General features: G+C 41.6%; 1 protein-coding gene across 2 annotated transcripts in view; it reads left to right on the top strand.

The window, feature by feature from the left end:
- The first annotated feature begins 57 nt into the window (after nucleotides 1–57).
- NKX2-3 (NK2 homeobox 3) overlaps nucleotides 58–27,480 on the top strand; it is an 82,615-nt gene continuing 55,192 nt past the window's right edge. For both annotated transcript variants that reach the window (XR_014249224.1, XM_082408166.1), the window contains exons 1-3: nucleotides 58–264; nucleotides 10,494–10,567; nucleotides 16,852–17,172. The gene's annotated coding sequence lies outside the window, so the exon portion shown is untranslated. The remainder of the gene's footprint in view (nucleotides 265–10,493; nucleotides 10,568–16,851; nucleotides 17,173–27,480) is intronic.

The raw sequence follows: 27,480 nt of genomic DNA on the forward strand, positions 1-27,480 counted from the left end.
CAACGCGGTTAACCAATCGCGAGCTTCTGACGCAAAAGGGACAGGATGGTATTAGCCAATCCAAGAAGAGAATCTTATCGGAGGCCGGTAATGATGCAACCAATGCAACGTACGCCGGCTGGGACGGGGCGGGGATAGAGTTGATTGGCAGAGCGTGCTCCTATCGCTGAAGCCGTTGATCCTTGGGCCGCTGAGGGGAGGAGCCGAGCGGCGTTCGCGGGAGGCAGCTTCCTCGACCTTCAGGCGCCCGGAGACAAGCGGGAGGTAGCTGGTGGGAGGTAGCTGGCGGGAGGTAGCTGGAGGACCGGCCTTCCGGTACCCGCGGAGCTGGTGTTCTCCCTGCCAGGCCCGGGAGTGCGCACGTTCCTGACCCAGTCTGGCCCGGCTCGGGCTGGCAGCCAAATCCGGCTGTGCGCACGGGTCGTGAGTCCTCGGCCAGGACGTGCGGCTCCGGAGCCCACGCGGACGACCTTGACCATCTCGGCCGGCTGTTTCTCCCTGAGAGAAATGTGGGTGGGCCACCTGCCTTGGTTTCAGACAGGGGGCCATCCTACTAAAAGAGGAAGTGTCCAGGAATTCCTTTCTGCCGCTCTTACAGTTTGAAGCTTTTACTCCCCTTTCCTTACCGAGAGAGCTTGGTCCTCACGGACCTTAGACGGATCTGGGCGCGACCTCCCCCTCCAGCTTTTCTCCCACGCAGGCACTCAGCCAGATCTTGCTGTCGTCAGCTGGCTGGTATTCAGACTGCCTCTTGTTTTAGTCAGGCTGTTCCTTCCTCCCCAGACCCTCTCTCCATCTGTTGACCTTCAAGATCCAGAGCAAATGCCTCCTCCCTAAAGCTTTGCCTTTACCCTCACTCTGGTTAAAATCCCTCTCTCTTTCCTGTGCTTCTGTCCCTTGTTGGCAATATTACAATTGTAGAAAATGCCCAAAATGCCCAGTTAAGAACCTAGTTCTGGAGCCAGACTACCTAGATTTAGATTCTAGTGCTACCACTTACTAACTTGGTCAGGTCTAGGCAAGTTACTTAACCTCTCTGTTCCTGCTTCATAAAGTGGAGATAATAATACTTTTCTTAGGGTCGTGGGGATTCTGTGAGTTAATACATATGAAGTGTTTAGTTGCATGTAGTAAGCACTCCCTAAATGTTAGCTATTGTCATCATTGCACATCTGCACACCCCTTGTAGATGGTAAATTTCTTTGGGCTAGAGATCTTAACCCTGTATTAGTCTCCCTTAGTTTCTTGCACTTATAAGTATAAGTATTCAATAAATGGTGGCAGGAGGAGTCAGTTCTGTTGGTTCAGAAAAAAGCATTACCTTACCCTCTATTCACTGGATAATATGACAAATCTCAAAATGAATCTTTCATTCAAAGTAACAAACATAAGCCAAAAGTCCTTTGTGCAACACCTGCCAACCTTTGTATCATTTGCTTCTTTTCAGAAAATTAGCCTCTGGTTTTAAAGATAACTGTCAACAGTGTTTCATTAACAACACTTTCCTCTAAGATTGTGAGTTCAACACCGAAGGTGAAATGACAATGAACTTTCGGTGCTTCCATAAGCAGAGGCAAAGGGCAACTGCTGAGTGAGATGTTGTATAGCCCAGCCTTACCAAAGTTTGATTTAAAAGTATGATCTTCACAGCGTCAGCCGACAATGTCATGGTCACTCCTTACGTCATTCCCTGGGGGAAAAACAACCCTAAATTACCTAAACATTATCAACTTAGCTAAGTCCAAATAAATATTTATTGGCAACCTAAGCAGCCCCATAACCAAGTCAGTGCTGATAGGGGCAAAGAAAGTACCATATGCAGTTTTTCTTCATGTCCCCATAATTATCTGTTCTGAATTTTATTTATTTATTTATTTATTTTTGGCTGTGTTGGGTCTTCGTTTCTGTGCGAGGGCTTTCTCTAGTTGTGGCAAGCGGGGGCCACTCTTCATCGTGGTGCGCGGGCCTCTCAGTATCGCGGCCTGTCTTGTTGTGGAGCACAGGCTGCAGACACGCAGGCTCAGTAGTTGTGGCTCACGGGCCCAGTTGCTCCGCGGCATGTGGGATCTTCCCAGACCAGGGCTCGAACCCGTGTCCCCTGCATTAGCAGGCAGATTCTCAACCACTGCGCCACCAGGGAAGCCCCTGTTCTGAATTTTAGAAAGGGGCAAACAGTTACTGGGTGTTGGGGGAAGGGATTGCATATTATGTGGGATGCAAGTCTCAAACCTTTTTCCTCGGGAATATGTTTCTTGGAGATTACTTTAAGTTCAGTACCCTTCTATCTTGAGCCCTGCAGCCTGCCCCTCTAAGCAAAATGCCTGTATTGAAGTAAACAAAATGCTTTCCAGGCCATCACTAATTTTAACACTTCGACTTAGAATGGATGCAAGACAGCCTCCCTGCTGAATGGATAATTCAAGCAAAAGATTCTTGAGAGGCAAACATTGCCCAGACTAGTAGGCAGCCAGGTAAAGTGAGTGTCCAGGGAAAGGGCAGTAAGGATCAGAAGGAAAAGGGGCAGGTATTCCCCTGGCTCCTGACTTCATTACAACTATCTGTCCCTACCATCTCCCTTCTGCCTTTTTTTTTTTTTTTTTTTTTTTTTCAAAAGAATTGGAAGGGAGGAAGTAAGAACCACATAGCAACAGCTTGATCGGGAATGAATTCCTTTAGAATATACTCGCTTGGAAATCTGAAGCCTTTGGGGCTAGGCAGCCCTGCCGCATAGCATAAGAGGCAGGCCAGGGCAGTAGGGGGCACTGCATGGACCTCTAAGCAAATCCACACCTGCTTACTGTACTTAATCTTGCTGCTGATACCCAGAAGGTCTACGCTTAGCCACAAGGCAGGGAGGAGTTTATCACACTTTGCACTTAAGCACTAAGCGCTTTGGAATGGTTATATTTGGGTATATGCTGTCACTAAGGGTAGGATATTATTTAGAAGCTGAGTTGTGCACTGAACAAAAGTTTCTTTAAAAACCAAAGCTGTCACTTTGCTGTACAACTGAAAGTAACACAACATTGTAAATCAACTATACTCCAATAAAAATTAAAAAAAAAACAAAGCTGTTAGAGGAGATCTGTTTGATAGTCACCGTGTGACCAAATCGTGGGCAAGAAAGTAAGTGTAGAGCCCCTAAGCTGGTGCTGGCTTCTGACTGTATTGAGTTTACTCTTGCTAAGGAAAGTGATCGCTTATCAACCACTCCCTTCAGCTTAACTGGCTTGTTTCCTGGCTGTGCCTTGGTGGAACCATCTCCCCTTGCATCTCTTCCCTCAGTTCTCTCCTCCCTCCCTTATGTATGACTTGTCTCCCCACCTGCACACATGGATTGGACCAAGTGAAGTTCTCTTGCTGATTCCTATTTCATAGAAGGGCATGTCTAGTGAGGCCTATGGTGGACAAGGTCTAATGTTAGTTCTAAACTAGGCACCTACATGGGCAGAACTTTTTTTAAAGCTGCTGAGGCCTTTGTATAACAGAGATATCAACAGGACTGAAAACTATGGATGGGTTTTATCTACTTATTAATGTAACTAAGTTCCAGGGCACCATTTAGAAATTGTTGTGCTATATAATTTTTGTACTTTACTTAAGAAGCAGTGTAGCATAATGGTTAAAAGCGTGGCCTCTGGGACTAGATTTCCTTTGTATACTTCAGTTTCATTACTTATAATGTGGAGATAATATTTCTACCTCATGGGGTTGCTGTGAGGATTAAATGATTTAATGTTATCCAATGATTGACTCTAAAATGCTTTGAATTGTACTGGACGCTTAGTAAGTACTCAGTATGTTAACTATCATCGTTGTCATCATCACAGATGTTGTCTACGAGCATGTGCCTTTGAGATTTGTTTAGTTTGTTCATTGATCAGCTGCACAGTAGAACAATGCATAGGCTTTCAATCAAATTCTGAAATCAAATTCTAGTTTTGCCTCTTACTAGTTTTGAAAGTTTGAGTAAATTAATATGTCTGAGTTTTAGTATTCTTATCTGTAGATTGGGGGAAAAAAGATTTTTTTCTTGGTGTTGATACACACACACGCACACACACATGCATTTAACGCAGTTGTAGAAATTATTATCATGAAGATTACAGTTTAGTCGCTGGGTAGCTATAGGGTAATGGTTAGACTATCTTTAAAGTCTGTCTGCCGTGGCCTCTTGAGGGCATGTACTCTGAAATTTTTTTTAATGGAAAGGAAAACAGAGAACATAATTCTTAATATCTTCAACCCTTCAAGAAGTCTTTGTAGAGATCTGTAAAATCTCAAAGCAATTTAAAGGTAACACGACATTTAATAATTAATTAAAATGTAGCTATATTAATAATAGACCTTTGTATTTTTTTAAATTTATTTATTTATTTTTGGCTGCGTTGGGTCTTCATTGCTACGCGAGGGCTTTTCTCTAGTTGTGGCCAGCAGGGGCTACTCTTCGTTGCAGTGCGTAGGCTTCTCATTGTGGTGGCTTCTCTTGTTGCAGAGCACAGGCTCTAGGCACGTGGGCTTCAGTAGCTGTGGCTTACGGGCTCAGTAGTTGTGGCTCACGGGCTCTAGAGCGCAGGCTCAGTAGTTGTGGCGCGCGGGCTTAGTTGCTCCGCGGCATGTGGGATCTTCCCGGACCAGGGCTCGAACCCGTGTCCCCTGCATTGGCAGGCGGATCCTTAACCACTGCGCCTCCAGGGAAGCCCTGTATTTCTATATTATCTTTTTCTGAAGAGTAGAGAGTGTTTTAGAAACCCTATTCCACTACTCTCTTAACATGCGCAGGTGACTGTCATCTCCAGTCAAAGAAACAGAGAGAAGGTAATAGATCACCCTAGCTAAAAGCTAATGAGAACGCTCCGAATGACAGAAGACCAGAAGGCTACAGACCTTAAAGTCAGAAGAAAGTTTCCTCCCCTTGCCCCGTTTCTCCCTAAATGCATCAAAACACAGCCTCTTACCTCTAGAGCAATGTCTTAAGCTTTCTTCCCCCCAAGTTGTAATATCCTTTTTTTTGTTGTTAGGTCATGTCCTAAAAGTCCTATGCTTTGATACAAGAGGAAGGTAGATGAAGAGATAATGAAGGAAACAAATTCAATGTATTTTCCAAGAACACATTTCTTTTAAACAACTCCTAAAGGGGTAGTGTAAAACCTTGTAATAGATTGTCTTCCTCTACCCGACACGGCTGGGGTGGGGTGCGGGGTGGTGCGTGGATGTAGAAGTGTATTGTGAACATTCCAACATCCTGCAGCAGAGGGCAGCACTGCCCTTCTTTTGCAAAATGTTACGCACTCGCGAGAAGGAAAATGAAAAGCAAAGCTCTTGACCACCGTGTCTGTGCATTTACTTTTACCTAATACTTAAAAAACAAAAAATTAGAGTATTTTTCTTGTTTAGGTGATTATGTAGAAAGAACGTCAGAGCCTGTATTGCCCTGAAGTAATTGGTGAAAAACGCAGGTTTTAGGATATGGGCTCTGTTCAGGATATGGGTTGTGTCTGGCAGAGATAAACAGTAGCTTGACCCTGGGCAATCAGACAGGGTTATTGTATGAACAGACCTAATGCTCCTCTGCACTTTCTGGGGAGAAGTCAGTCCACTGAACTAGCAGGATGTGGTTTTAAAAATGTGTGTAAGTCATATGGTCTTAGCCCTGATAACTGCTTTTAAATTTGAATTCACTGACTTTATTCTGCTGTCTGTGTTAGTTTTCCTTTCTGTCACACCTGGGTCAGATCAGACCTGTCTTAACTGTACCATATGTATTATGACTTTAAAGAATGATGTCAGACATGATGGGTAAGGAATGTCTGTCATGGGACTGCAGTTGGCTAAATGGCTGTGTGTATATAGCGGTGAAATTAAAGTCTTGCATGTTAATCCTCATTCGATTGCAGTTTGACTTGAGTTTCTCTATGCAGTAACAAGCAAGAAAATAATAATCCCTTATTTTGTATTAAAAGTTACTTGATGCTCTTTGGCAGGATGACAGCGAGGAGAGAATAATCATAATTCTAGCAAATACATAACCATAGTGTCCCTGGCACATTTGGATTCTGCTGTAACCCTCAAAACTTTCCAGCAGCAAATCTTCAGTGCCAACTTAAATAAATCCCACTAGGAGTAAGAACTGGAAGACACTGAGTCTAGTTCCCAGTTCTGCCGTGTGAACTTGGAAAAATTACAACCTCTGAGCCTTTGTTTCCTCATCTGTTAAACGGAGATAATGTCTCCTAGATCTGGTAAAAGGGTCAATTTGGAAAATATATGTTAAAGTGCTTTGAAAGCCCTTTAAGTACCTAACAAATATTTCTATCACTGTAGTCAGATTCCTGCTTTGTCTAAACTCCTATAAGAATTTGTGTCTCTTCTCCTCATTTGGTATCATTACATTGCCTGAGATTGTACATTTTCATGCATACTTAACTTTTTTCTCCAACTTGATAGCCTCTTAGTTCCTTGAGAACTGAAACCACCAATTATATTTCCCGGTATCCTGCACCGCAACAAGATATTTGGTACATAATAGATACTCAAATATTTGTTGATTGATTAAAAACATACACTCTAATGCAGAATTAACTCTTTATTTACTTATGATAAAAATCATATAAAATTTACCATCTTAACCATTTTAAAGTGTATAGTACAGTAGATTTAGCTACATGCACATTGTATACAACAGATCTCTAAAACTTTTTCATCCAGAATTAATTCTTAATAGCTATCTTCCAAATCACCTGCTTTCCAAAGCACATCTTTGTTGATTGGGCAAAAACAGGAAAAAAATATAGGACTTTCACTCTGTGGATAAGGATGTGTAGAACAAGGTAATTGAAAGACTTCTACTCTGTTTTAAATTCTCACTCCCCTCAGAGAGGTTCTGTCCTGGTCTCTCTCTAACCATTTTCTCGCCATTTTCTATAAACATGGGAAGGTATGCCAGAAAAGAGAGGCGCCTCTATAAAATGCTTTCACAGGTCATTTATGTCTAGCATATAATTAAACATTTATGTGAAGAAAACTATCACGTTAAAAGAAACTCTATTATTATTTGATTTCCAGAATATGTGACTTCTGTTAATTACTGAAAATTAAGTACTATTTTTAATCATTATTGCTATCACTGTAGCAATTTTTTGAAATTTAAATATTTAAACTGCAAACAAAATAGGGAAGATAGTAGAGATTTTTGAAACAGTACTGGGGTGGAATAGACTTTCCCAATCACGACACAATCTCAGAAGCCGTAAAGAAAAGCATTGACGATAGACACCATAAATTAAAATATGATGACTTGGAAAAAATATTTGCAGCCTGCTTATCAGTCACATCTATTAGATACTTAGCGCTTCATTGTATTGATATAAAAATGAATTAAGGATATAGAGAAATCAATCAGGAAAGAATAAATACAAATGGCCAATAAATGGACCAAAAATCATACTCATTATAAAATTGAAACCACACCAATTAATCCATTTTTGCCCATCAGACTGACAAAAATATTTATAAATATGGATAAAATAGTATCATTGAGAGTGCAGGGTGGGGTAGGCACTTTCGTGCACTATTGATGAGAGTGTCAATCGATAAACCCTTTTCTTAGAATGCATTTTGGCAATATCAGTCAAAATTAAAATGCCTATACCATTTCACCAAGCAATTTCTCCTCTTAGGAATCTATCCTAAAGACATTTATACAAGTTTACAAAGAGAGACAGTCATATACAACTATGCCTTGCAGCATTGCTTTAATAGAAAAATAAACAATGACATACTTTCCAACAAAGGTGTTATTTTATAACCTAAAAAATCAAGTTTTTATTGAAAAAATAACAGATTTGAAGGAGACTTCACAAGAATACAAAATTAAGATAGTCTCTAACACTGATAATTAAGTAGAACAGACGGAGGAAAATAGTTCTACAAAGGTCTAGAAATGTAGTCATTTAAAACTTCAGAAGTTATGAGGATATGTTTTAATAAAGATTAATGTGACACACTACAGTTTTGAGCTGATCTGGAAATCGAGGGAGCTATTGAAAATCACTTGTTAGTAAAATAGTAATTTTTTAAAACATAAATCCCAAGACATTGTGTCTCAGGACCAAAAACAGCTCCTGACATCTAGTGAACACTCAACAAATATTGGCTGAAGGAATGAAGGAGGATGATATCTCCAGCAGAGTTGTCATAAAAATTGATACAAAACTGCCTACAGATTAGTGCTTTATACATAGCAAGTGTTCAGTAGATACTAGCTCACTAATTTCCTGGAAGCCTGTTGGTGCTTTGTACCTGCTTGGCACATTACAGGAGTTTGTTTATTTAAAACCATGTACATAGTGCTCACTATATGGCAGGTACTGTTCTAAGTGCTCAATAAAAACTAACTCAAATTACAATAACAATGGAAGTAGGTTGTCTTATTATTCCATTTAACAGATGAGGCAATTGAGGCAAAAAGCACTGGAACAATTTGCCCAAAATGGCACAACCATAAAATGGCGAGGATATGAATTTAGACAGCCTATCTTCAGGGTCCCTGCTCCGCTGTGCCATATGGCCTCTGGTGTCATAAAAGTTTATTGAGTGAAAGAATGAATGAGATGTTCTGGTTTTAGATATTATATTGTGCTTTTATTCCAGGGACCTCAGAATATTTTATATTAATGCATACCAAAATTTAATCCCACAACTTCTCCTTAAGGTAGAACATATTTTAAAAAATATTTAAAATGTATTACTGGTTCATTACTTGAGTTTAAAAAGACCACAGGAGGTCCTTGTTCTGTGATGAAATCACTGTATTTGCTTTCTGACATCATATTAATTTCCATACAAGAGTTCCAAGTTCTGAACAGAGAAACATCCTGCTCTAGAAATGGAAGAGGCATAGGGCTTACAAAGAAAAATGACCTAACAATGTCAAAATTATTTAAAGGGATAAGGTGTGAGTTTTAATTTTCCACATGACTAAAGCAATGGGTCTCCAACTTTTCCAATCAGGAATCCTTCTTCCGTAGCTAAGCTTTGTCGACTGAAAAAATATTCACAACCTAAAAGTTGAGAGTTATGTTTTATTTGGTGGGAATTTTTAGGACTTCAAGCCCAGGAGGCAGCATCTCAAGTAACCCTGAGAGAACTGCTCTGAGGAGGCGAGGGGGGAGCTAGGATATATAGGAGTTTTGCGACAAAGGGCAGGTAGTAGGAACAAATGATTACTGTTAATTAAAGAAAACTAGAAATCTCAAGGACTTTATTGCTTTTCTACATATGGGAAGATGCGAGTCTGGGCTCACTGAAATCATTCCTTTGATATGTACTTCAGCTAACTGGGGCCAGTATCCTGTGTTTTCTCATCCTGAGTTTCCTCAGGGCTCACCATAGGGAGTAGCTGCAGTCTGATGGCTGCTAGATGGCAGGTACACTTTTCCTTCCTGAGTTTCCTCAGGGCTCACCAGCTCACCACCGGCTGTGGCTGCAATTGCTGATGACTGTGACATCTTTTGTTTACTGATATGGCAGGCAATATTCCATTTATCAGCTTTGTAGTCTTGAGAGCCTTTTATTTTTTAGTTTTAATTATAGTTTTAACCTTAGTTACATTAAAACTCCATCTCGTAACATAACACCACTGTTTCTTTTTCTTCATAATTTTCTTCATGATTTTTTCCATTCACTTCATTCATTTTATCAATATTTATTGACCATCTACTTGTGTCAGGCATTGCACTGGGTGCTAAAGATAACATGGTGAGGGACTTCCCTGGTGGTCCAGTGGTTAGGACTCAGAACTTTCACTGACATGGCCTGGGTTCAATCCCTGGTCGGGGAACTAAGATCCACAGCCGCATGGTGTGGCCAAAAAAAAAAAAGATAACATGGTGAACAAAAAGACAAAGTCCCTGTCCTCACGAATTCTCTAATCTAATGGGGGAGACAGACAATAAAAGCAATGCACAAGTAAAATTACTAAAATTACAGCCATGGTAAGTGCTGTTTGTCCTTTCATGGAAAAGGAACGTGTAAGCATATTAATAAGGGGAATTCATCTTGTTGAGGCCAGTTCTTTCCCCTCAGAATGTTCCCTCCAGCGTGGATAGCATTCCCCTTCTAATTCCCACCCCAGCAGCACCTCTTAGACCCTACAGCTTGCACATATTAATCTTAAATTTCTGGAATCTGTTTTGGCAGCCAATGTTTTCAAGAGAAAATGGCCCATTAAAATAATACCTTTATTATCTTATTAGTGCTTCTAGCTCTTTTGTTCCAAATGATAAAGACACAAAAACAGCATTTAAAAAAATCTAGTTTCTATTAGTAAGATACAAGTATCTTTATCTTTGTGATTCAGTTGAGAAATGTAAAGCAAGTAAAAAATTTATTCTGAATCACATAGATCTTTATTAATTAAATAAAAACAGATATCAAGAGAAGGGAGAATCAGAAACGTGTACTTATATGTTTATTATTCTTATCCTACACAGGACAGGAATCTCTAAAGAGTGAGAGGAAAACTGATGACAGGCACTGCCCAAAGAAGATGGAACTGTCATAGTTGGTGAGTGGATATCGCCAAGAGACTTATGGTGTCTCCTCCATGTCTGACGGAGATAACAGCCAGTGTTGGGCTGCAAAGTCCCCTCTGGAAGACCACTGAACCAAGAGAGTAAATGGTGCGCAGAGACAAGTCAAGTTCAGAATTGGAGCCTCTGGTTCCCCCAGGAAGGAGTGGGTTGTAAACAAGGTGAAAGGCAGTGGGATGAACACTACAGGACCCATGGGTTACCATCAGGATCCCCCAGAAGGGAAAGTTACAGAGACAAGAAATAGTATTGGGCAAGCTCCAGGATTACAGATGGTATGACAGCCAACAGGCTTGGAATGCTTTTAGTGCCATATTCAGGATGTGGCCCTGTTTAGGGCATGGGATTCCAAGATGAAAGGCATCCTTGTTTAGCTGATGTAGAGGAAGAGCTTCTTTGCCGTCCATCCTTCTCCACCCTATATTCCCCTCTCCTTTCACTCCTTTCTTCGTCATGCTAAGTGTCCATCATTTCAATGACACCCAGTTTCTTCTATTGAATTGAGTTCTCCATTGTATTTAGCTCACTACCTTTAATCCAGGTGCTTACTAATGAGTGTGGTCCTCAGATCAACAGCATCAGAGTCACCTTCATGCTTGTTAGAAATACAAAATCTCAGGCCCCACCCCTGACCTACTAAGTTGGAATCTGCATTTTAAGAAGATTCCCAGATTTCTCCTAAGCATATTAAAATTGAGAAGCATCATTTTACCCCCATCAGCTTCCAGGACTGTAAAATAGACAAGGTCATTCCTGGCCCACATTGCTCACAGCTTTGAATTGAAGATGCTGAGATTTAAAAAGGAAAGCATTTCCAAAGATAAAAATGCCATGCAGCTATTAAATATCATATTTATTTTCACTTGGATAACTTGATTTACTCAAGGTGTTTTCAGAGTAAATGATTAAAAATTAATCAGTGACTATTTGACTGTCTCTGATTGCTTCATAATAATTGATTGTACTATCTTAAAATGCTCTAGAGTTCTGTTTTGTTTTGTTTAATGTGTAGATCATGATTCTCAATCCTTGCCTCACATTAGAATTTTCCAGTTTTTTTCTGAAAATATCCAAAGCCTAAGCCCTACTCGCAAATATTCTGAATCAGTGGGTCTGAAGTGCAGCATGGGTATACATCATTTTTAAAAGTTAGTAATAGCAAACATATTGGAAACAATTTTAATGTCCACCAGTTAGTGAGTGATTCCCTAAGTAGGGCACATCCCTATAATGCAGTACTGTGCTAATGTGAAAATGAATGAGGAAGACTCATACGTACTGCTATGAAAATATCTCCAAGATATATATACTATTCAGGTTTTTTTAAAGTTACATAGCAATATATATGATCTCATTTATGTGAAAAGATGAGTGTGCATATATACATACATGTGTATGTAAATGTTCAGAAAGATGACTGAAGTATACTTACTGAACTGTTGACAGTGGTTACCTCTGGGAAGAGGAATGGGAGGGAAAGGGACTTTTTGCTGTGTAAACTTCTAAATATTTTACAAGAATGTGTCCATGCACTACTCGTGTAACTATTCTAAGTGCATTCCAGGGCTATTGGTTGTCATACCGTCTGTAATCCTGGATTACAGACTGTTTAAGCTAATTATTATTTTAATATTATAATCTTGAATGCATAATTTTATAATAAATAGCAGAGTGGCTGACAAAACATAAATCTATAATTCCTATGCCAAACAAAAACTGCTAGGGCACCAAGGTTTTTGTTATTAAACCTGTCGCTTTTCGATTCTGGGATTACTGGAATTGTGTTACTCTGACTTTTCCAGACACATTCCCCCCACACCCCCGATGTTACACTTGGCGTTGTCTCTAACAACCTCTCTGGTTCCTTGGATATCTCATCCGTGCGAGCAGATCCCACTTCTGGAAAGATCTCTACGTTAGCACTTTGTAAATTCTCCCTTGTCCCAGGCCTAAAAATCACTAGGGACAAAAGGTCTCCTACAGCTCAGCCATGTTGAGAGCCAGGTCTCCCCCATTTTAAGCAGCTGAGAAAAGCACACTGATTAAGCTACAGTATGAGGGCTGTGCATCCTGTCTAGGGCAAAATTCTCAAAGTCTGCTCTGATAGCTCTTCCTCTTTGAAATGGTGATTAAGAACTGGAAGTGTATAATGAGGGAAATTGCTTATGAATCTGTGCCTCTCAGCCCCAGGCCACTTCTCTTTGTCTGAGAGAAACTCAAGGATTTTTACCGTAATAGCATTGGAACAAAGTCAGGGCTGAGGCAGGCTGGTGGGACCCTGCTGACAGCTCGTTAGAAACTGTCCCTCTCCCGCTCCCTCTTTCATTCCTTCAAGTTACAAAGCCTGACAGAGTTTGATGGGAAAACCAAGGCGGTAACATCCCCCGCGGCAACCAAGTCCCTGCTCATCTATCTTTGACAGATAAGGAGAATAGATGTCACCTTCAAAACACCTCACTCACTGGAGCCAAGTGTACCAGGACAGCCCTGTCTCCCTCGCAGGACCCTACAGGAGGAATCCAGACAAGGCCCATCTACCACAATTGAGATTTCTCTCGAAAGAAAATCATTTTAACCAGACAGTTCCTGAAAATCAAATGCCCACTCTAGTTGTCCTCAGAAAAGGGCATAACATCTAATAACTCAAAGAAAGTTATGCTTTGATTTACAAAAGTCTTTTCCGGGTTACACCCTCCCTGGTCTTTGAGGGCTGGTGACCATCTAAGATCTGAGAAGTCAGTCTAGGTTCCGTGCCGACTGCTGGGAAGGGGAGTATGACAAAACCAAACAAAAACACCTCTCCAGCTGGCAGAGGCTGCGACGCACTGGGATCAGCCCAAGCTTCTGTCAATCGTTCTCTGACTTTAACATGCCTCAGACAAATCTGTGCAGCTTGTTTAAAATGCATATCCCAATTCAGTAGGTCTGGAGTAGGACCAAGGAATCTGCATTTTAACAAACTCTCTAGGTGATTCTCACTGCTGCTACAGGGTAGCGCCTCCAGCAAGGGCTTCAAATGGTGCTTCCAGCACACCTCTTGGCGGAGCTCCTCTTCGCCTCCCCCAGCAAGCCCAGAGTGGGTCCTCAGCAGCTGTTCCTGTTGGAGGTGAAGCCTTTTGTCTTTAGGATTCTCCTGGCCGTAACAATAGCCCCTCGCAGCAGAGGCATCTCCCAGACACCAACCTCTCAGAGCCCTTTCCAGAAGGCAACTCCAACGACGTCCTGCTGAGCCCGATGCTGCCACCTGGACATAGTGGTTGTTGGTTTTAGCAATTGCTTTTTATCGGCTCACAGGTTCTTAAACCTCATTTTGCGTCAGAATCACCAGGGGATCTTAGTAAAAGTCCACGGACCCAGGCCCCATCCCAGAACCACCTAGAAATAGAGGCAGTTGATGGGTAGCTTAACAAGCTATCAGATGATGCTGATGCACACCCAAGTTTGAGAACTGCCATGGGAAGAAAAGCAACAATCATAGAAACATTAAAGTCCAATCACTGTTTTGCAACAACTGAAATCTAAAACACTATTAACACTAAACACAGTTGGTTCTCCTTCCTTGCTCTCTTACTGTCCCTAATAACTTTCCACTCAAGTATTCAAATACTTTCCTAGAGGGGAAAAGCTACTAGACTACCTGACTTACTAAGCACAAATATGCTGTGGTTTAAGAAAATCTATACACAGAAATCTAAACTTTTAAAACTAATTAGAGATTATTTTTATCATTACAAAAATTTATAGTGATAATAATAACTAATATTTATTATGTTCTTACTATGTGCCAGGTACTGTTCTAAGCATTTTCTAAGCGTTAAACTATCTGATATTTATTGAGCACTTGCTTTGTAATGAAAACAATTATTTCATTTAGTGCTTCATTTCCTCGAAGCATTTTAATAGATGGGGTAACAGATGAGGAAACTGAGGAACAGATAAGTTAATTACTTGCCAAAAGTTGCACAGCTGTTAAGCAGTAGACCTAAAGTTTGAACCCAGAGCCCAATTCTTAATGATTATATCACCTCTCTCATGTTATAATGATAGGGCTTTATTTAACAAATGTCTATAATTAGATTGTCAAGTGCCAGTACTGGGGGTTATGTTCTAAGTATACAGTGACAAACAAGACAAATAACCCGGCTTTCTGGGGCTTATGATCTGGTGGGTGATCCAAATGTGTAAACAAGTCATTCAATGCAGTGTGAGGAGTGCAATACTGGGAAACCGCCGGGGTGGGTGCTAGACACGTAGGCTAGAGCAGGAGGACCAAAGAGTTGTAAAAGCCCAGAGTTTAAGGAACACAGGACACGGTTAGTGGAAGAAATGAAAAATGGCTTGGTCTGATTGGAGCAGAGAGGGAAGAGGGAATGTGTGAGCAATGGGATTAGAAAGGTAACCTAGCCCCAGATTTTGAAGGACTATGTAAAGCATGTTAAAGGGTTTTAGCATGCAGGAAATGGGGTTCCGTTAGAAGGTATCAGGCAGAGCATGGAGCTAAGGAGAGAGATTTGGCCTGATCCGTTGACTTGTATGTCACAGGCACGCAGTGGCCACTAAAGCCACAGGAAGATAATATCACCCAAGGAAAGGAGAAGAGGGCCTTGGACAGCAGCTTTAGGAACACCAGCATTTCAGGGCTGGAAAGAGAAGGAGGAGACCCCCCCAAAAAGATTCACAGGAAGGAGGAGGAAAACAATGAGAGGTGATATAATTTGCCTATGATCACAAAGCTAGTAAGTGGCAAACTTAGAATTCAAAATGTCTCTATCATCCCAAAGCCACATTCTTGACCTCAACATGTCTTAAATATTGTTTTCCCTTACTGCCTGGTGATGTAAAAGTGTTATTTATACGCTTTTCCAGGGGTTCATTTATATAACAACAACAACAAATTTGTCAAGGAATTTGTTCAGTGCATCCTTGAGTTGCGTTAAGGAAGCAAACTCATGAAACATGCTTGTAGCGGCCTCCTCATGGCTCTCCTTGTGTGCCCTGCCAAATCTTTGGCTGGGACATGCTCTCTTTCTACCTAAGAATGCCCCCTAGGACATAGCCATGCACAGTTCATTGGCAGATGCTTAGGATTTCTCTTCAGAAGTCCTTCCATGTGGCACAAGGGGCACGTACAAATCCAGGAACCACTCTGGGTATCCATAATTAAGTGCAGGATATACAACAGTTCAGAAGTTATAAAGTAAAAATAAATTATTAAATTCCCCTGTCTCCCCAACCCCGCTGCCTATAACCCATTCCCAGAAATACCATTGTTAACAATTTAGTATATATCCTTAAATGCATTTTCTACACATATATAAGTAAGTTTTTTAATGAAAGGGATCATATTATCTGTATTGTTCTGAGACTTTCTGTTTAAACTACAAAGTGGCCATCTCTTCACATCAGTGTATGTAGATTTACCTACTTCATTCTTGCCACATACCAGTCCACATTATGAAGGTGCCATTATTGCTTTAATCAAATCCTCTATTGATGGCCATTTGTATTGTTTCTAGGTTTGTTTTGTTTTGTTTTCAGGATGCTTTTCTTCTGCAGAGTGTGAGGGCCCCAAAAAAATGTTGTTTGGGCTCAATTTTGGACCGAACATTTTTCTGAATTTGCCATTGTTTGTCCTTAACTTTCTTCCCTTTTTGAGCTTGTTGGCTGTTTCCCTCCTGCTGTTCCCTCTAATCTCACTAATACTCAGTTCAAGGTATGTTTGTTGCTTTAAAGATCTCCTTACAAAATCTAGGACTCTTTGGAGGAGGTATGTTCAACAAATAAACAAACTACCATCCTGACTTTACATTCTTATTCTAGAGGATTTCGGAGGCACTGGAAGAAGTTCTCTTGTTATCTGGGAATCAGCTTAAAAGCCTCAAGTTATGTTTAAACTGTGCTTCTCATTTCCTTTTTAACAGTATCATAGATAAAGTTTGACTGAATATGTTTAAACTGAAGGCATAGCCTATAACTTCAAAGAGTTTACTGGCTCCTACAGTCTACTGGGAGGCAAAATTAGTGTAAGGGAAACAATTGGAGAGCAGCTGAGTATTAATTATGTGTTACAAGCCCTTGGGCACCAAAAGTTCAGGGAGGAGAAAGCTAGAGGAGTTCTCTGCCCCTCCAAGGGAAAGGTGGAACTTGAGCTGAGTTAGGAAGCAGGAGGTAACTTTCGGAGAATTTTAGGCAGAAGTTGGAAGGCTTTTCAAGTACAGGGTAAATTTTCATACCTTTTTATTATCTGAAATTTTCTTAGTTTTTGTTTAGGATCTGCTTACCCCCCTGAGAACATAAGCTTGATGAAGGCAAGGACCGTTTCTTATCACTGTTGAATCCCAGTTCCTGGTACAGTGCCTGGCACATAGTGGATGGTCAATGGATTTATGAATGAATGAACAAATTAACAAACAACCATGGGGTGTGTGAAGAGCAGTAAAAAGACTGGACTATTTGGAAAGAAGTGTCTTTCCTTGAGGAGTAGAGGAATCTCCGATTCTCCAACAGACTGGCAGAGGAACAAGTAAATGGGCCTGCATGGGATTCAAAACACAGGGGCAAGTGGAACCAGCTGAACAAGGTATGATGATTGCCAAGGTAGACCCTGTGTAGATTGCAATAGGGCACTTGAATCTGAAATTAAATTAAAGCACAAACAAAGGAAAATTGATCTGCATAGCCTCCTGGACTCTGCTTGGTCAGCTGACAGTTAGACTTAAAAAAAAAAAAAAAAAAGATTTGTTCAGTTCTACCCTTCCCTTGCTAAGAATACAGTAAAATGTTAATGTGATCACAATACTTTTATTAACACCTACCATGATTGTATTCACTCTTTAAGCAGATAGGTTCATTTTTATCTCATATTGAACCAGTTGTTGACCCAAAAAATGGTTTGTTTCATTTTGTTTCTACATAAACTGTTGTTTTGTAGGTCTTTCCGTCCTGTGCTCGTAAATTGATTATTGGACCTAAATGCAGTGCTTCACATTCCTGGCACATCCTCTCTTATTGATTTTAGACCATCTTTCACCTTACGGAATTCATTTTAAACCTTGATCCTATCATCAATCATAGTAGTTGCTCCTCTTAGCTTGGGGTAATCCATATATATGATCTGCAAATCCCCAAGGATTTGGATGCCTAGAGATCCTTTGGAGAGTTTTAAGGGGCAAGGAGTGTTTACCAGCTGATATACCACCAGCCATGTGCAAAAAAGAAATGACATTTGGCTCTAGGATGACATTAGGCTCATGGGTACGTGGGGCAAAACTTGAGGGTAGTTGGAAAGGAGAAACTGTTGGAATTCCAAGTTAAAGCAAGCCAAGGTCAGAATCTCCAGTTTAAGCAACCCAGAAAGTTTTCTTCTAGGAAGCAGCATTTTAGATGCAGAAAGGGGAAAAGTAGCTTGACAAGTTTTGAGGCAGACAGCAAGGGGGAAAGGGCATGTTGCTCAGTTTATTTATTTATTTATTTATTTATTTATTTATATTTATTTTTGGCTGTGTTGGGCCTTCGTTGCTGCACGCGGGCTTTCTCTAGTTGCTGTGAGCGGGGTCTACTCTTCGTTGCGGTGTGCGGGCTTCTCATTGCGGTGGCTTCTCTTGTCGCGGAGCACGGGCTCTAGGCTCGTGAGCTTGAGTAGTTGTGGCACGCGGGCTCTAGAGTGCAGGCTCAGTAGTTATGGCACACGGGCTTAGTTGCTCTACGCCATGTGGGATCTTCCCTGACCAGGGCTCAAACCCGTGTCCCTTGCATTGGCAGGAGGATTCTTAACCACTGCGCCACCAGGGAAGTCCCATGCTGCTCAGTTTAGAAGCAAAACTAGGGGTGAGAGAAGGATGACCAGCCAAGTTAGATTGTGAGCCTCACCGCCTGGCAGGCAGATATTAAAATTTACTTAGAATCATGGACTACTTGGAATAATCTTCCCTTCCAGCTCTCAGGAATAAGTCCTACTTTGGGGGTTTAAGATGTTTCTCCTCCTCTAGCCACAGTCCAGGTTTTTCACTGGAATTCTGCCTCATTGAGACTCCTCTGTACCTCTCCTCTCAGTCTGCCTCTGTTGTAAAATCAATTACAATTGGCTTACATCTCCAGTTCTGGGTACATTTTCCATCTGCTCCAAACATGTACACCCTCCGACTGTACCATTCCCCACTCCTCCCACCTCCCCCACCCCCTTCTTTCTCCCCATTAACTTTATCTTCTTAAGCAGCTCAGGAACACAGATGTTTTCACCCTGTAGCTCCCGCACAAGGGTATTTTCCCAGTGTCTCTCTGTGTGTATGCTCCAGGCACAGTCTCTCTGGGGAGGGAGAGAGTAAATGTTTTCATTCCAAACCCTCAGGGTCAGGTCTTGTTTGTCTAAACTGTGTTTGTTGCCATAATTATCAGATTAGCTGATCTCTGGCAGCAAGTTGGGGGGCAGGGGAAGGGGGAGGATTAACCCTTTGTAGGGTGGTTGCTGTGCTTTGTCACGGGAATACTTCTGGGAAGAGCTAACCTGGAGGATTTGGCTAGAGTTCTTTTCACCAACGCTAACAGGCCTCAGTAATAGTTTGCTCTGAGTCAATCCAGCCACGCAATGGGCTCCACTGCTGGGATCCAAAAGGCATTTAGTAGAGATGGAGGTTGAAAGGGCATCTCTCCAGGGATCTGCTAGGGAAAGAAAGAGACAGAGCTTAAAGAGAATCTAGATAAGTAACTCAACGAGGGGTATCAGCGTCTCTCAGGCTGAATAAGGAAACCAGGAGTATGCACTGGACGTCTTCAGCCTGCCCACCCACGCCCTCCCCCTTAGCATAAAGGCTGTGAGACTACCAGGCCCCATTTAGGTTTGTTTGGGGATTTTCTGTTGTTACAAAGAGTACCACGATCATTTTCACCACTGCAGTTTTAACAAAACCAGTGGTCTCCCTTTGTAAGAATATTCCCAGCCTTTGTCATCAGACTCAAATGGCTGGGCATTTCAAGATTTTCTCATCTTCCCTTGCCTCCCATAGCACGACTGAATTTCTGTCTGGTCTCCAAAGATACCATAAATACAGAGGTTGCTTTCTCCTCTCAACTCCAAGAGTAGCAACTCCTTTGCATTTTAATTATCTCTTTTACAAATGAATAAATCTTGTCTCCTCAAACGTGTTGTAGGCTCTTTGAGAACGAGAATATCCTTGAGTCCTATACATTGGAGGACCTAGACATATAAATAGGAAGTTCTTAGTAAATATTTACTGTTGATAGTGTTTTTCTAAACTTCCTTTTTCCATTTCCCACCTCTGTTCCTTTCTGTTTTGTGTTTGATTTTTTGTGTGTTTGTTTGTTTGATTGTATACTGATCCTTTATTTCTGGACCAGTCGTCCAATTCATACTCATCACATCTTCCTCCTCTTTTCACCAAACACACACACACACAGAGTGAGAGAAGGAAACTAACATTTACTGAGTGTCTATATACCTAACATTATGCAAACTTATTCCATGTGCTTTTCAAATACCTTGTTTGAAACCCACAATGGCTTCTGAGATAAGTGCTATCAGTCACGTAGAAGGAAGTGGAGACTCAGAGAGTTAAGTCACATACACCAGCTCCCACAATTTTAAGTGGGAATGAAGACTGAGCCCCAGATGTGCGTGGCCCTAAAATCCATACAAATCCCATCTTTCTAGTTATGGAAGAGGAGAAAAGTTCAGACAATTAGGGAAAACACACTTTTACCAGAACCCTGACTAAAAATCAACCAGTCTCTCTTTGGTATTTTTTCCCCAATGAATATAACTATAATAAAATCTGTATTAAAAATAAAAGAAGCTCAAACCCAATACACAAATTCTGAACAATATTTTATATAATAAAGTAGTTTTGGAATTGCCTTAGCTTTAGTTATAACTGAATTAGACTCATCTGTTCATGTCCATTCTATTTATAAAGCTGTCATTGCTTGAAAGCAAATATGATTTTAAAATATTCTATGCAACCCACACACTGATGCACCCAACATTGAAAAGAATGGCTGCTGACGTAGACTATTCCCGTGTTCTGAGAGGACAAAAGTCTTTCCTCTCTACTGATATTGCCAGACCTGGTTGCAAATGTAAATAGGGCATAGACAGAGGTTCTTGGGAAGAAATGTACACAACCAGATTTGGGCAGGAGTTTTCAGTTCTGTCCCAGGGGCAGAATTCAGGTGAACGTCCATGGAAGCAAATAGCCAGGGATCCAGCTCCCTTCTCTGCTGCCAGAGAGGTGCTCTGTTCAACATGCAGCCAGCTAAGATGCCACACATCTCCATGTTCTACCCAGGGTTCTTCTCTCCTGACACCTGCTCACCCTTCACCATAAGCCACATAGGAGAAAGATCCGACAGATCTTGAATAGGTCAACTGAACTGTGTTTGTCAGTTGTTCTGATGGGAGAGTTAATGGCAGACAGGTTGAAATGATTTTGTTCCTGATCCAGAAATCTCACTGACGTGGAAAGAAATTCACTTGGCTATATTAGAAAAGTTTTTAAAAACACTGGGAAATGGAAGGAGAGATGATACAAGTGCCTTAAAGGAAATTCAAAGAAGGACTTACTGGGGCTTCCCTGGTGGCGCAGTGGTTGAGAATCTGCCTGCCAATGCAGGGGACACGGGTTCGAGCCCTGGTCTGGGAAGATCCCACATGCCGCGGAGCAACTAGGCCCGTGAGCCACAACTACTAAGCCTGCACTCCGTAACAAGAGAGGCCGCGAGAGTGAGAGGCCCGCGCACCGCGATGAAGAGTGGCCCCCACTTGCCACAACTAGAGAAAGCCCTCGCACAGAAACGAAAACCCAACACAGGCAAAAATAAATTAATTAATTAATTAATTTAAAAAAATATATATATTAAGAAGTACTTAAAAAAAAAAAAAGGACTTACTTTAAAAGATAACAAGGTAGGAAAGGTGATTTTGGCACCTTGCGGCAGAGTGTTAGCCATATGTAGGAAAAAGCAAGGCAGATTCTTATGAAAGAGAATCTCAGGTTCCTACAATACCATTCTTGATCCTGGCTATGAACAGTGAGCTTGTTGTTATTAAGATGCTTGAGATCCCACTCTACCACTAATAGCTGTGTGACCTAAGGTAAGGCACACACCGTCTCTGGGACTTGTGGGGAAAGTTGAGGATTGGACTAGATGACATCTAGATTCCTTCTTTTGTGGATATGCCATCAAATTCTGGGCCCCTGTAGGGAAGCAAATGGGAAAAGTTGCCTAGAGAAAGTACATTTACTCAATTTAATATATGCAAAATGCTAAGAAAATGCCTGGCACACAGTAATTCTATAGAAGTATTAGCGATTATTATTATGCTAGATGATGAGGCTGATGAGGATGGATCCATGCACTACAAACACATTTTTACCTCCACATCTGTAATTCAAAAAGACACATAATCCAGTATTTTGATAACTTTAAAGCCCTCTGTCTTGCAAAAACTTTGATAGGAGTGCAATGACCTATGGCTATTGAAAGTTACGAATAACTATAATTCATGGAAGGAGAATTTGCAAAGCAAACAACCACCATGACAAAATATACGAATGTTTTCTTTGAAAATCTAGCTTTCTTATTTGGTCGTGGAATGGATTAGGCTGACTTGGGAAGTAGTGAGTTTCCCTTCGCTGGATTCAGGGATGTAGATGTCAGGTGGCCAGATGGACTGCACTGACTTTGAAGAAACTTTCTGCCAAAATCTCTATAATTCCAAAGTGAATCCCAGAATCACAAAGTGTCTCAATGCCTGTGGGCAGTAGAGGGTGTCAGAGGCTGGACTTCAGCCAGATTACTTAGTCCTGTAAAAAGAGGATAGTATCAGTGCCATAATATCAGCCTGGAACATCTTGCACCTTAAATAGTGAAGCTGTGCCTTCTAAGCCTTTAGTTGAAAGGTGATTAGTAGAGTGCATTACTGAGTGGTATCCTGGGTCATTCTCTCTTTTCAGTGCTGAGACTAAGAATTAAAAGAAGTAAGGAATAACAGAGCCACACAATAAGAGAAGGGTCAGAACCAGAGCTCTGGGTTTTTTCTAGATTTTCCTCCCTGTGAAGAGATGGTATTCTCTTGGGCTGAAGATGTAGACCTGAATATGAGTAGAGGCTCATATGCAGCGTTAGAGCAAGATAAATGGCAAGTAAAACAGAAAACGAAATAAATAATCAGAAAGAACAGAAGGGCAAAGGGCAGGAGATAGAGAGTTGGAGAGGCAGAGGGAGAGAAAATAAGGAAACGAAGGGACTTTTCTAAAAAAAAAAGTTTATACTTTGAATGAAAGAGAGAAGTAGAGAAACAACATTTAAAAAGAAAAGGGATGGCAAAGAAAGAAAGTGGTAACATATTGTACATGAGTACTACAAAAGCTAGGTAGAAAAGAATAATTAGGGTTGAAAAAAAGTCTATTATAATTTAACCTAGTTATCTGATGAGAATATCTACAGGTTCCTCTTTGCAAAAGAGCGTCTCAGCCAGAGGCCTCAGGATCTGGGAAGAGACCTCCTGTCAACTCCCCAGGAATTTCAGCCTGTCTAACATAGCATAGATCAGTTGTTAACACTGGAATTAGAAGCAAAGCTTCTGTTGAACCCCCTTAGAACCTGTAACCTACCTTTCCTTGGAGGGCTCCCTTCCTTCCTCCCGTCACTTCTCTCTGTCCCCTTCTTGGCTTCACTGTTACTTAATTGACTGTGGGGTGCTTGGTCTGGAGAACCTTCAGAAATGCCTTCCAACCCTCCAGGCAGACAGTTCTCTACCTCTGCTTTCATATTCCTTTCTTCTTTCTGTCTATGATGGCTCTTTTATTGGGATCTGAGGTTTGGGGAATAATCTAAGGATATGCAATGGGAGCAGGGATGACTCACATGACAGCTCAACTGTGTTGCTATGGCTCAGCTGTCTCTTTTTCTGGTGGGAAAAAAACCTGGAAAAATTGGTTCTAGGTCCACAGAGAGGTTGCTTGGTATCAGGTATTAGTCATCATTGGAAGCAGAAGCCATGTTACAAAATGGCTGAATGTTATTTTATAAACAGTCGTGATAGTGAACTAAATAATTTAATGAGTACTAAAGATAAAACCATAGATCCCGCCCTTGAGGGGCTAACAAACCAAAAGTGGTAGCCCTAGACCCCTGCAGTTCAATAATCATCATCACTGCCTGATACTGAGCACCGAGGTGCTTAGGTGCTGGGTACAATGCTGAGCATGTGACAGTCATCAAGTTATTTAATCCTCATAACATCCCAGGAGGCAGGTACTGTTGTTGTCATCCCCACTTTACAGATGAGGAAATGGAAGCCTACAGGTTAAATAATTTGCCAAGATCACTCAGCCTGAGACAGACTGGGATTCAAACATGCTTGGAGGCACCTTATTAGACTGCCTTCACCCATCCCCTTTCTACATCAGCCAGAATCCATTTAATGACTCAAGACTGACTGCAAGAGGAGTGAAGTCCCCAGATTCATCTCATTCCCATTTCAACACTCATTTTGAGGATTCATGCTTGGGAGCCGCTCCTGTGAGCCCTTCCTCACTGTGTCACCTGTGATCCAACCTGCTTTAACCTGTCTGTTCTTCTACCCGCCTGAACCTGCAGGTGCCCACACTGAGGAATCCTTGGCCCTGGGTTCTTCCTTCTCTTCCCCCCTTTCCACCAATTCATCCAGAACCCTAACCACATCAAGCCTTCCCAACAATGGTGGTGTTACCCCCAACTAACTGCACATACCTGGGACCTTTGGGGTTCCTACATGTGCTGATTGTCTCCTTCCTAAATCAAGTGAATGACTGAGTGAAGAAACATAAACCTCCTTCAAGACATGAAGTCCTGCTCTCTGGAAGGCTCTCTGCACCTCCTATCCAAGGTGTGGTGTCTTCTTTTCAAGTACTTTCTGCCCATAGCAACAGTCCAATAAAAACCTTCACTTGGACTCTGTGCTAATTTGGAATTTAAAGTGACTAGTTTTGAGAGATTATGCAAAGTATGCATGCAACCAGGATTTTGGAATAGAACAGGACAGGAATGTTTTCACATAATGGTTACTAATATAGTTATTAAAAATCGTATTATCAGTTTTCACCGTCTCTAATAATACTTTTTAACCCAGTTTGAGGTTTCCAATTATCTGAAAATAATAATGTTAAAATTTATAATTCAGACTTTTTTTAGATCAACTTTCCCATTCCTCCAGTCCCACCACCCTGCCTTCCCCAATCCCTCCAGGCATCCAAAATGGTACAATCTATATGAATAGGGCCAGGTATCTTATGAATACTCGGTAAATATTAACTAATTGACTGTCTAAATGAATTAATCTGTTAGCCTCTGGTACAAGTGCTTTTTCTGTCTCTCAAATTCAAATCATTTCCTCTCCTTTTACTAACATGGGCATTCATGCATTCAGTTTAAACAGTTGTTTACTTAGGGCTGTTCTGGCCTCCACAGATGCACAGTGTGGTAACGGTGCAAGACAGTATGAGAACAAGTGCTCACATGAGGGTCACAGCAATGGGGAGATGGAAAGAACCTGGGCCTTGACCACAGCAGACCTGGGTTCAAAGGCTGCCTTATCTGTGAAATTGGAGTATCCACACCCAGCTCATAGTGTCATTGATAACAGAACATTTTGGGAGGGGTTGTTGAATGCTGTGTGCATTTACCTCTTCAATCTTCCCTGAAACCCTACATAGGAGGGAAATGGGACTTCGTGGGGTGGAAAGATTTGCCCAGCCTGAGGTCTCCCAGCTAGTTAGTGATGGGCATTGCTGGAATTTGAACACATTCTTAACTCTGAAACCACACAACACAGATGGAATTCGAACCCAGCCAAAATTCAGATTGGGACTTGAACCCGTGAGCTGGGACTTGAACCCACTCACTGTCTTTTAATCGAAATTGAACACCTGGTCTCAGGACTTACTGAAGCTCAGGTTCTTTATGTCTCAGCGCAGAAGGAATTCAGCAAGAGGCAAAGTGATAGGTAGATTTATTGTGAGAGACGCATGGCACGCTCCATAGACAGAATTTGGTCCGTCTCAAAAGGCTTGAGAGTGGCCCCAAAATTTGGGGTGGTTAGTTTTTATGGACTGGGTAATTTCATAGGCTAATGAGTGAGAAGATTATTCCAACTATTTTGGAGAGGGGTTGGGGATTTCCAGGAATTGGGTCACTGCCCCCTTTTGGCCTTTTATGGTCAGCCTCGGAACTGTCACGGAGCCTGTGGGCATGTCATTTATCATATGCTAATGTATTACAATTTATCTTACATTTGTAGTAAATGTTCCTTTACTTTTGAAAAGTGCTATCCTTGTTTCTGCTCAAAAAAGGGAAGCAGGGGATTTGCCTTTACCCAGGTTGGCTCAAGGAGAGGATCGATGTGCCCTTTGGGTTAGGTGTGGTGATGGCTGCTGGAGAAGTGGGGGAACTGTGAGGAACTGGGCAGATGGAAAGGGAGACAGTGGGAGGCAAGTCAGAAAGCTGTGATGACTCATCTCTCACTGCAGGGATTCCACCACCAGTTCTTCCCAGCTGGCTTTTTCAATCCCCATTTCAGGTGTGGAAATATCCTAATGCCTGGAGTAGAGGGAAAAGACTGGGGGGAAGCATTGTAGTATAGAAAGAACGACAGTACAAAGCTTAGAGCCAAGGACACTAACTATGAGCTTTGAACAAGTTACTTAACATCTCTGGGTGTCCCTGTGTATAATGGTGGTGATATACAGACCTCAGGGAAGCTGGGACAACCCAGTGAAATCTTGTTCATAAAGGACCGGGCAGAGGAGGTGACTGTTGAGCACCTGGGGAAAGATGCGACACTCAGACTGCAGCCCCAGTTAGTGACAGAATTTGGCTTTTGCTGAATCCTACCCAAAACACAACTGGGCTATGGTCATCCTCCCAAGAAAATGTGTGATGATGGTAACTCTAATGGCCACTAAAGTTAACTAAAGTTACTCCATTTGGGAGAGGAAAAAGGAGCTGCAAAAGAACTCCATTATCGGGAGGGTAAAAATGAAAAGCAACATTTTAAAGAAAGTTTTTTTTTTAATAGATTTATTTATTTTTATTTATTTATCTTTGACTGCGTTGGGTCTTTGTTGCTGCTCGCAGGTTTTCTTTAGCTGCAGCGAGCGGAGGCTACTCTTCATTGTGGTGTGGGGGCTTCTTATTGCAGTGGCTTCTCTTGTTGTGGAGCATGGGCTCTAGGCACGCGGGCTTCAGTGGTTGTGGCACGCAGGCTCAGTAGATGTGGCTCTCGGGCTCTAGAGCGCAGGCTCAGTAGTTGTGGTGCATGGGCTTAGTTGCTCCACAGCATGTGGGCTCTTCCCAGACCAGGGCTCGAACCCATGTCCCCTGCATTGGCAGGCGGATTCTTAACCACTGCACCACCAGGGAAGTCCTGGGAACATTTTAGATGAAAAAAAAAAACAAACATTGTGAATCTAGAAAAAAATCTAGAGTAGCTCAATAGAAGGTCTAAATTTAACTGTAAAAAAAAGAAAAGTCCAGGTGCCTGAGGTGGGGAAAAAAAAATTTTGCTGACTATTCAAGTAAGATGTTTATAATAAAAATACAAATTAAAAAAAATTATGCTGAAAGTAAGGTTAAAAAAAGGAAATCCCACAAATGATTCTCAACGTTTTTTTAATTGTAGTAAAATACACATAAACCACTGCAATCATTTTTAAATATACAGTTCAGTCCTATTAAGTACACTGACATTGTTATGCAACCATCACCACCATCCATCTCCAGAACTCTTCATCTTGCAAAACTGAAACTCTGTACCCATTAAACAGTGCTCCCCATTTGCCCCACCTCCAGCCCTGGCAACCACTGTTCTACTTTCTGTCTCTATGAATTTGAC

The sequence above is a fragment of the Balaenoptera borealis genome (genome assembly GCF_965194805.1).
Source record: "Balaenoptera borealis genome assembly, chromosome: 10".
Taxonomy (NCBI): domain Eukaryota; kingdom Metazoa; phylum Chordata; class Mammalia; order Artiodactyla; family Balaenopteridae; genus Balaenoptera; species Balaenoptera borealis.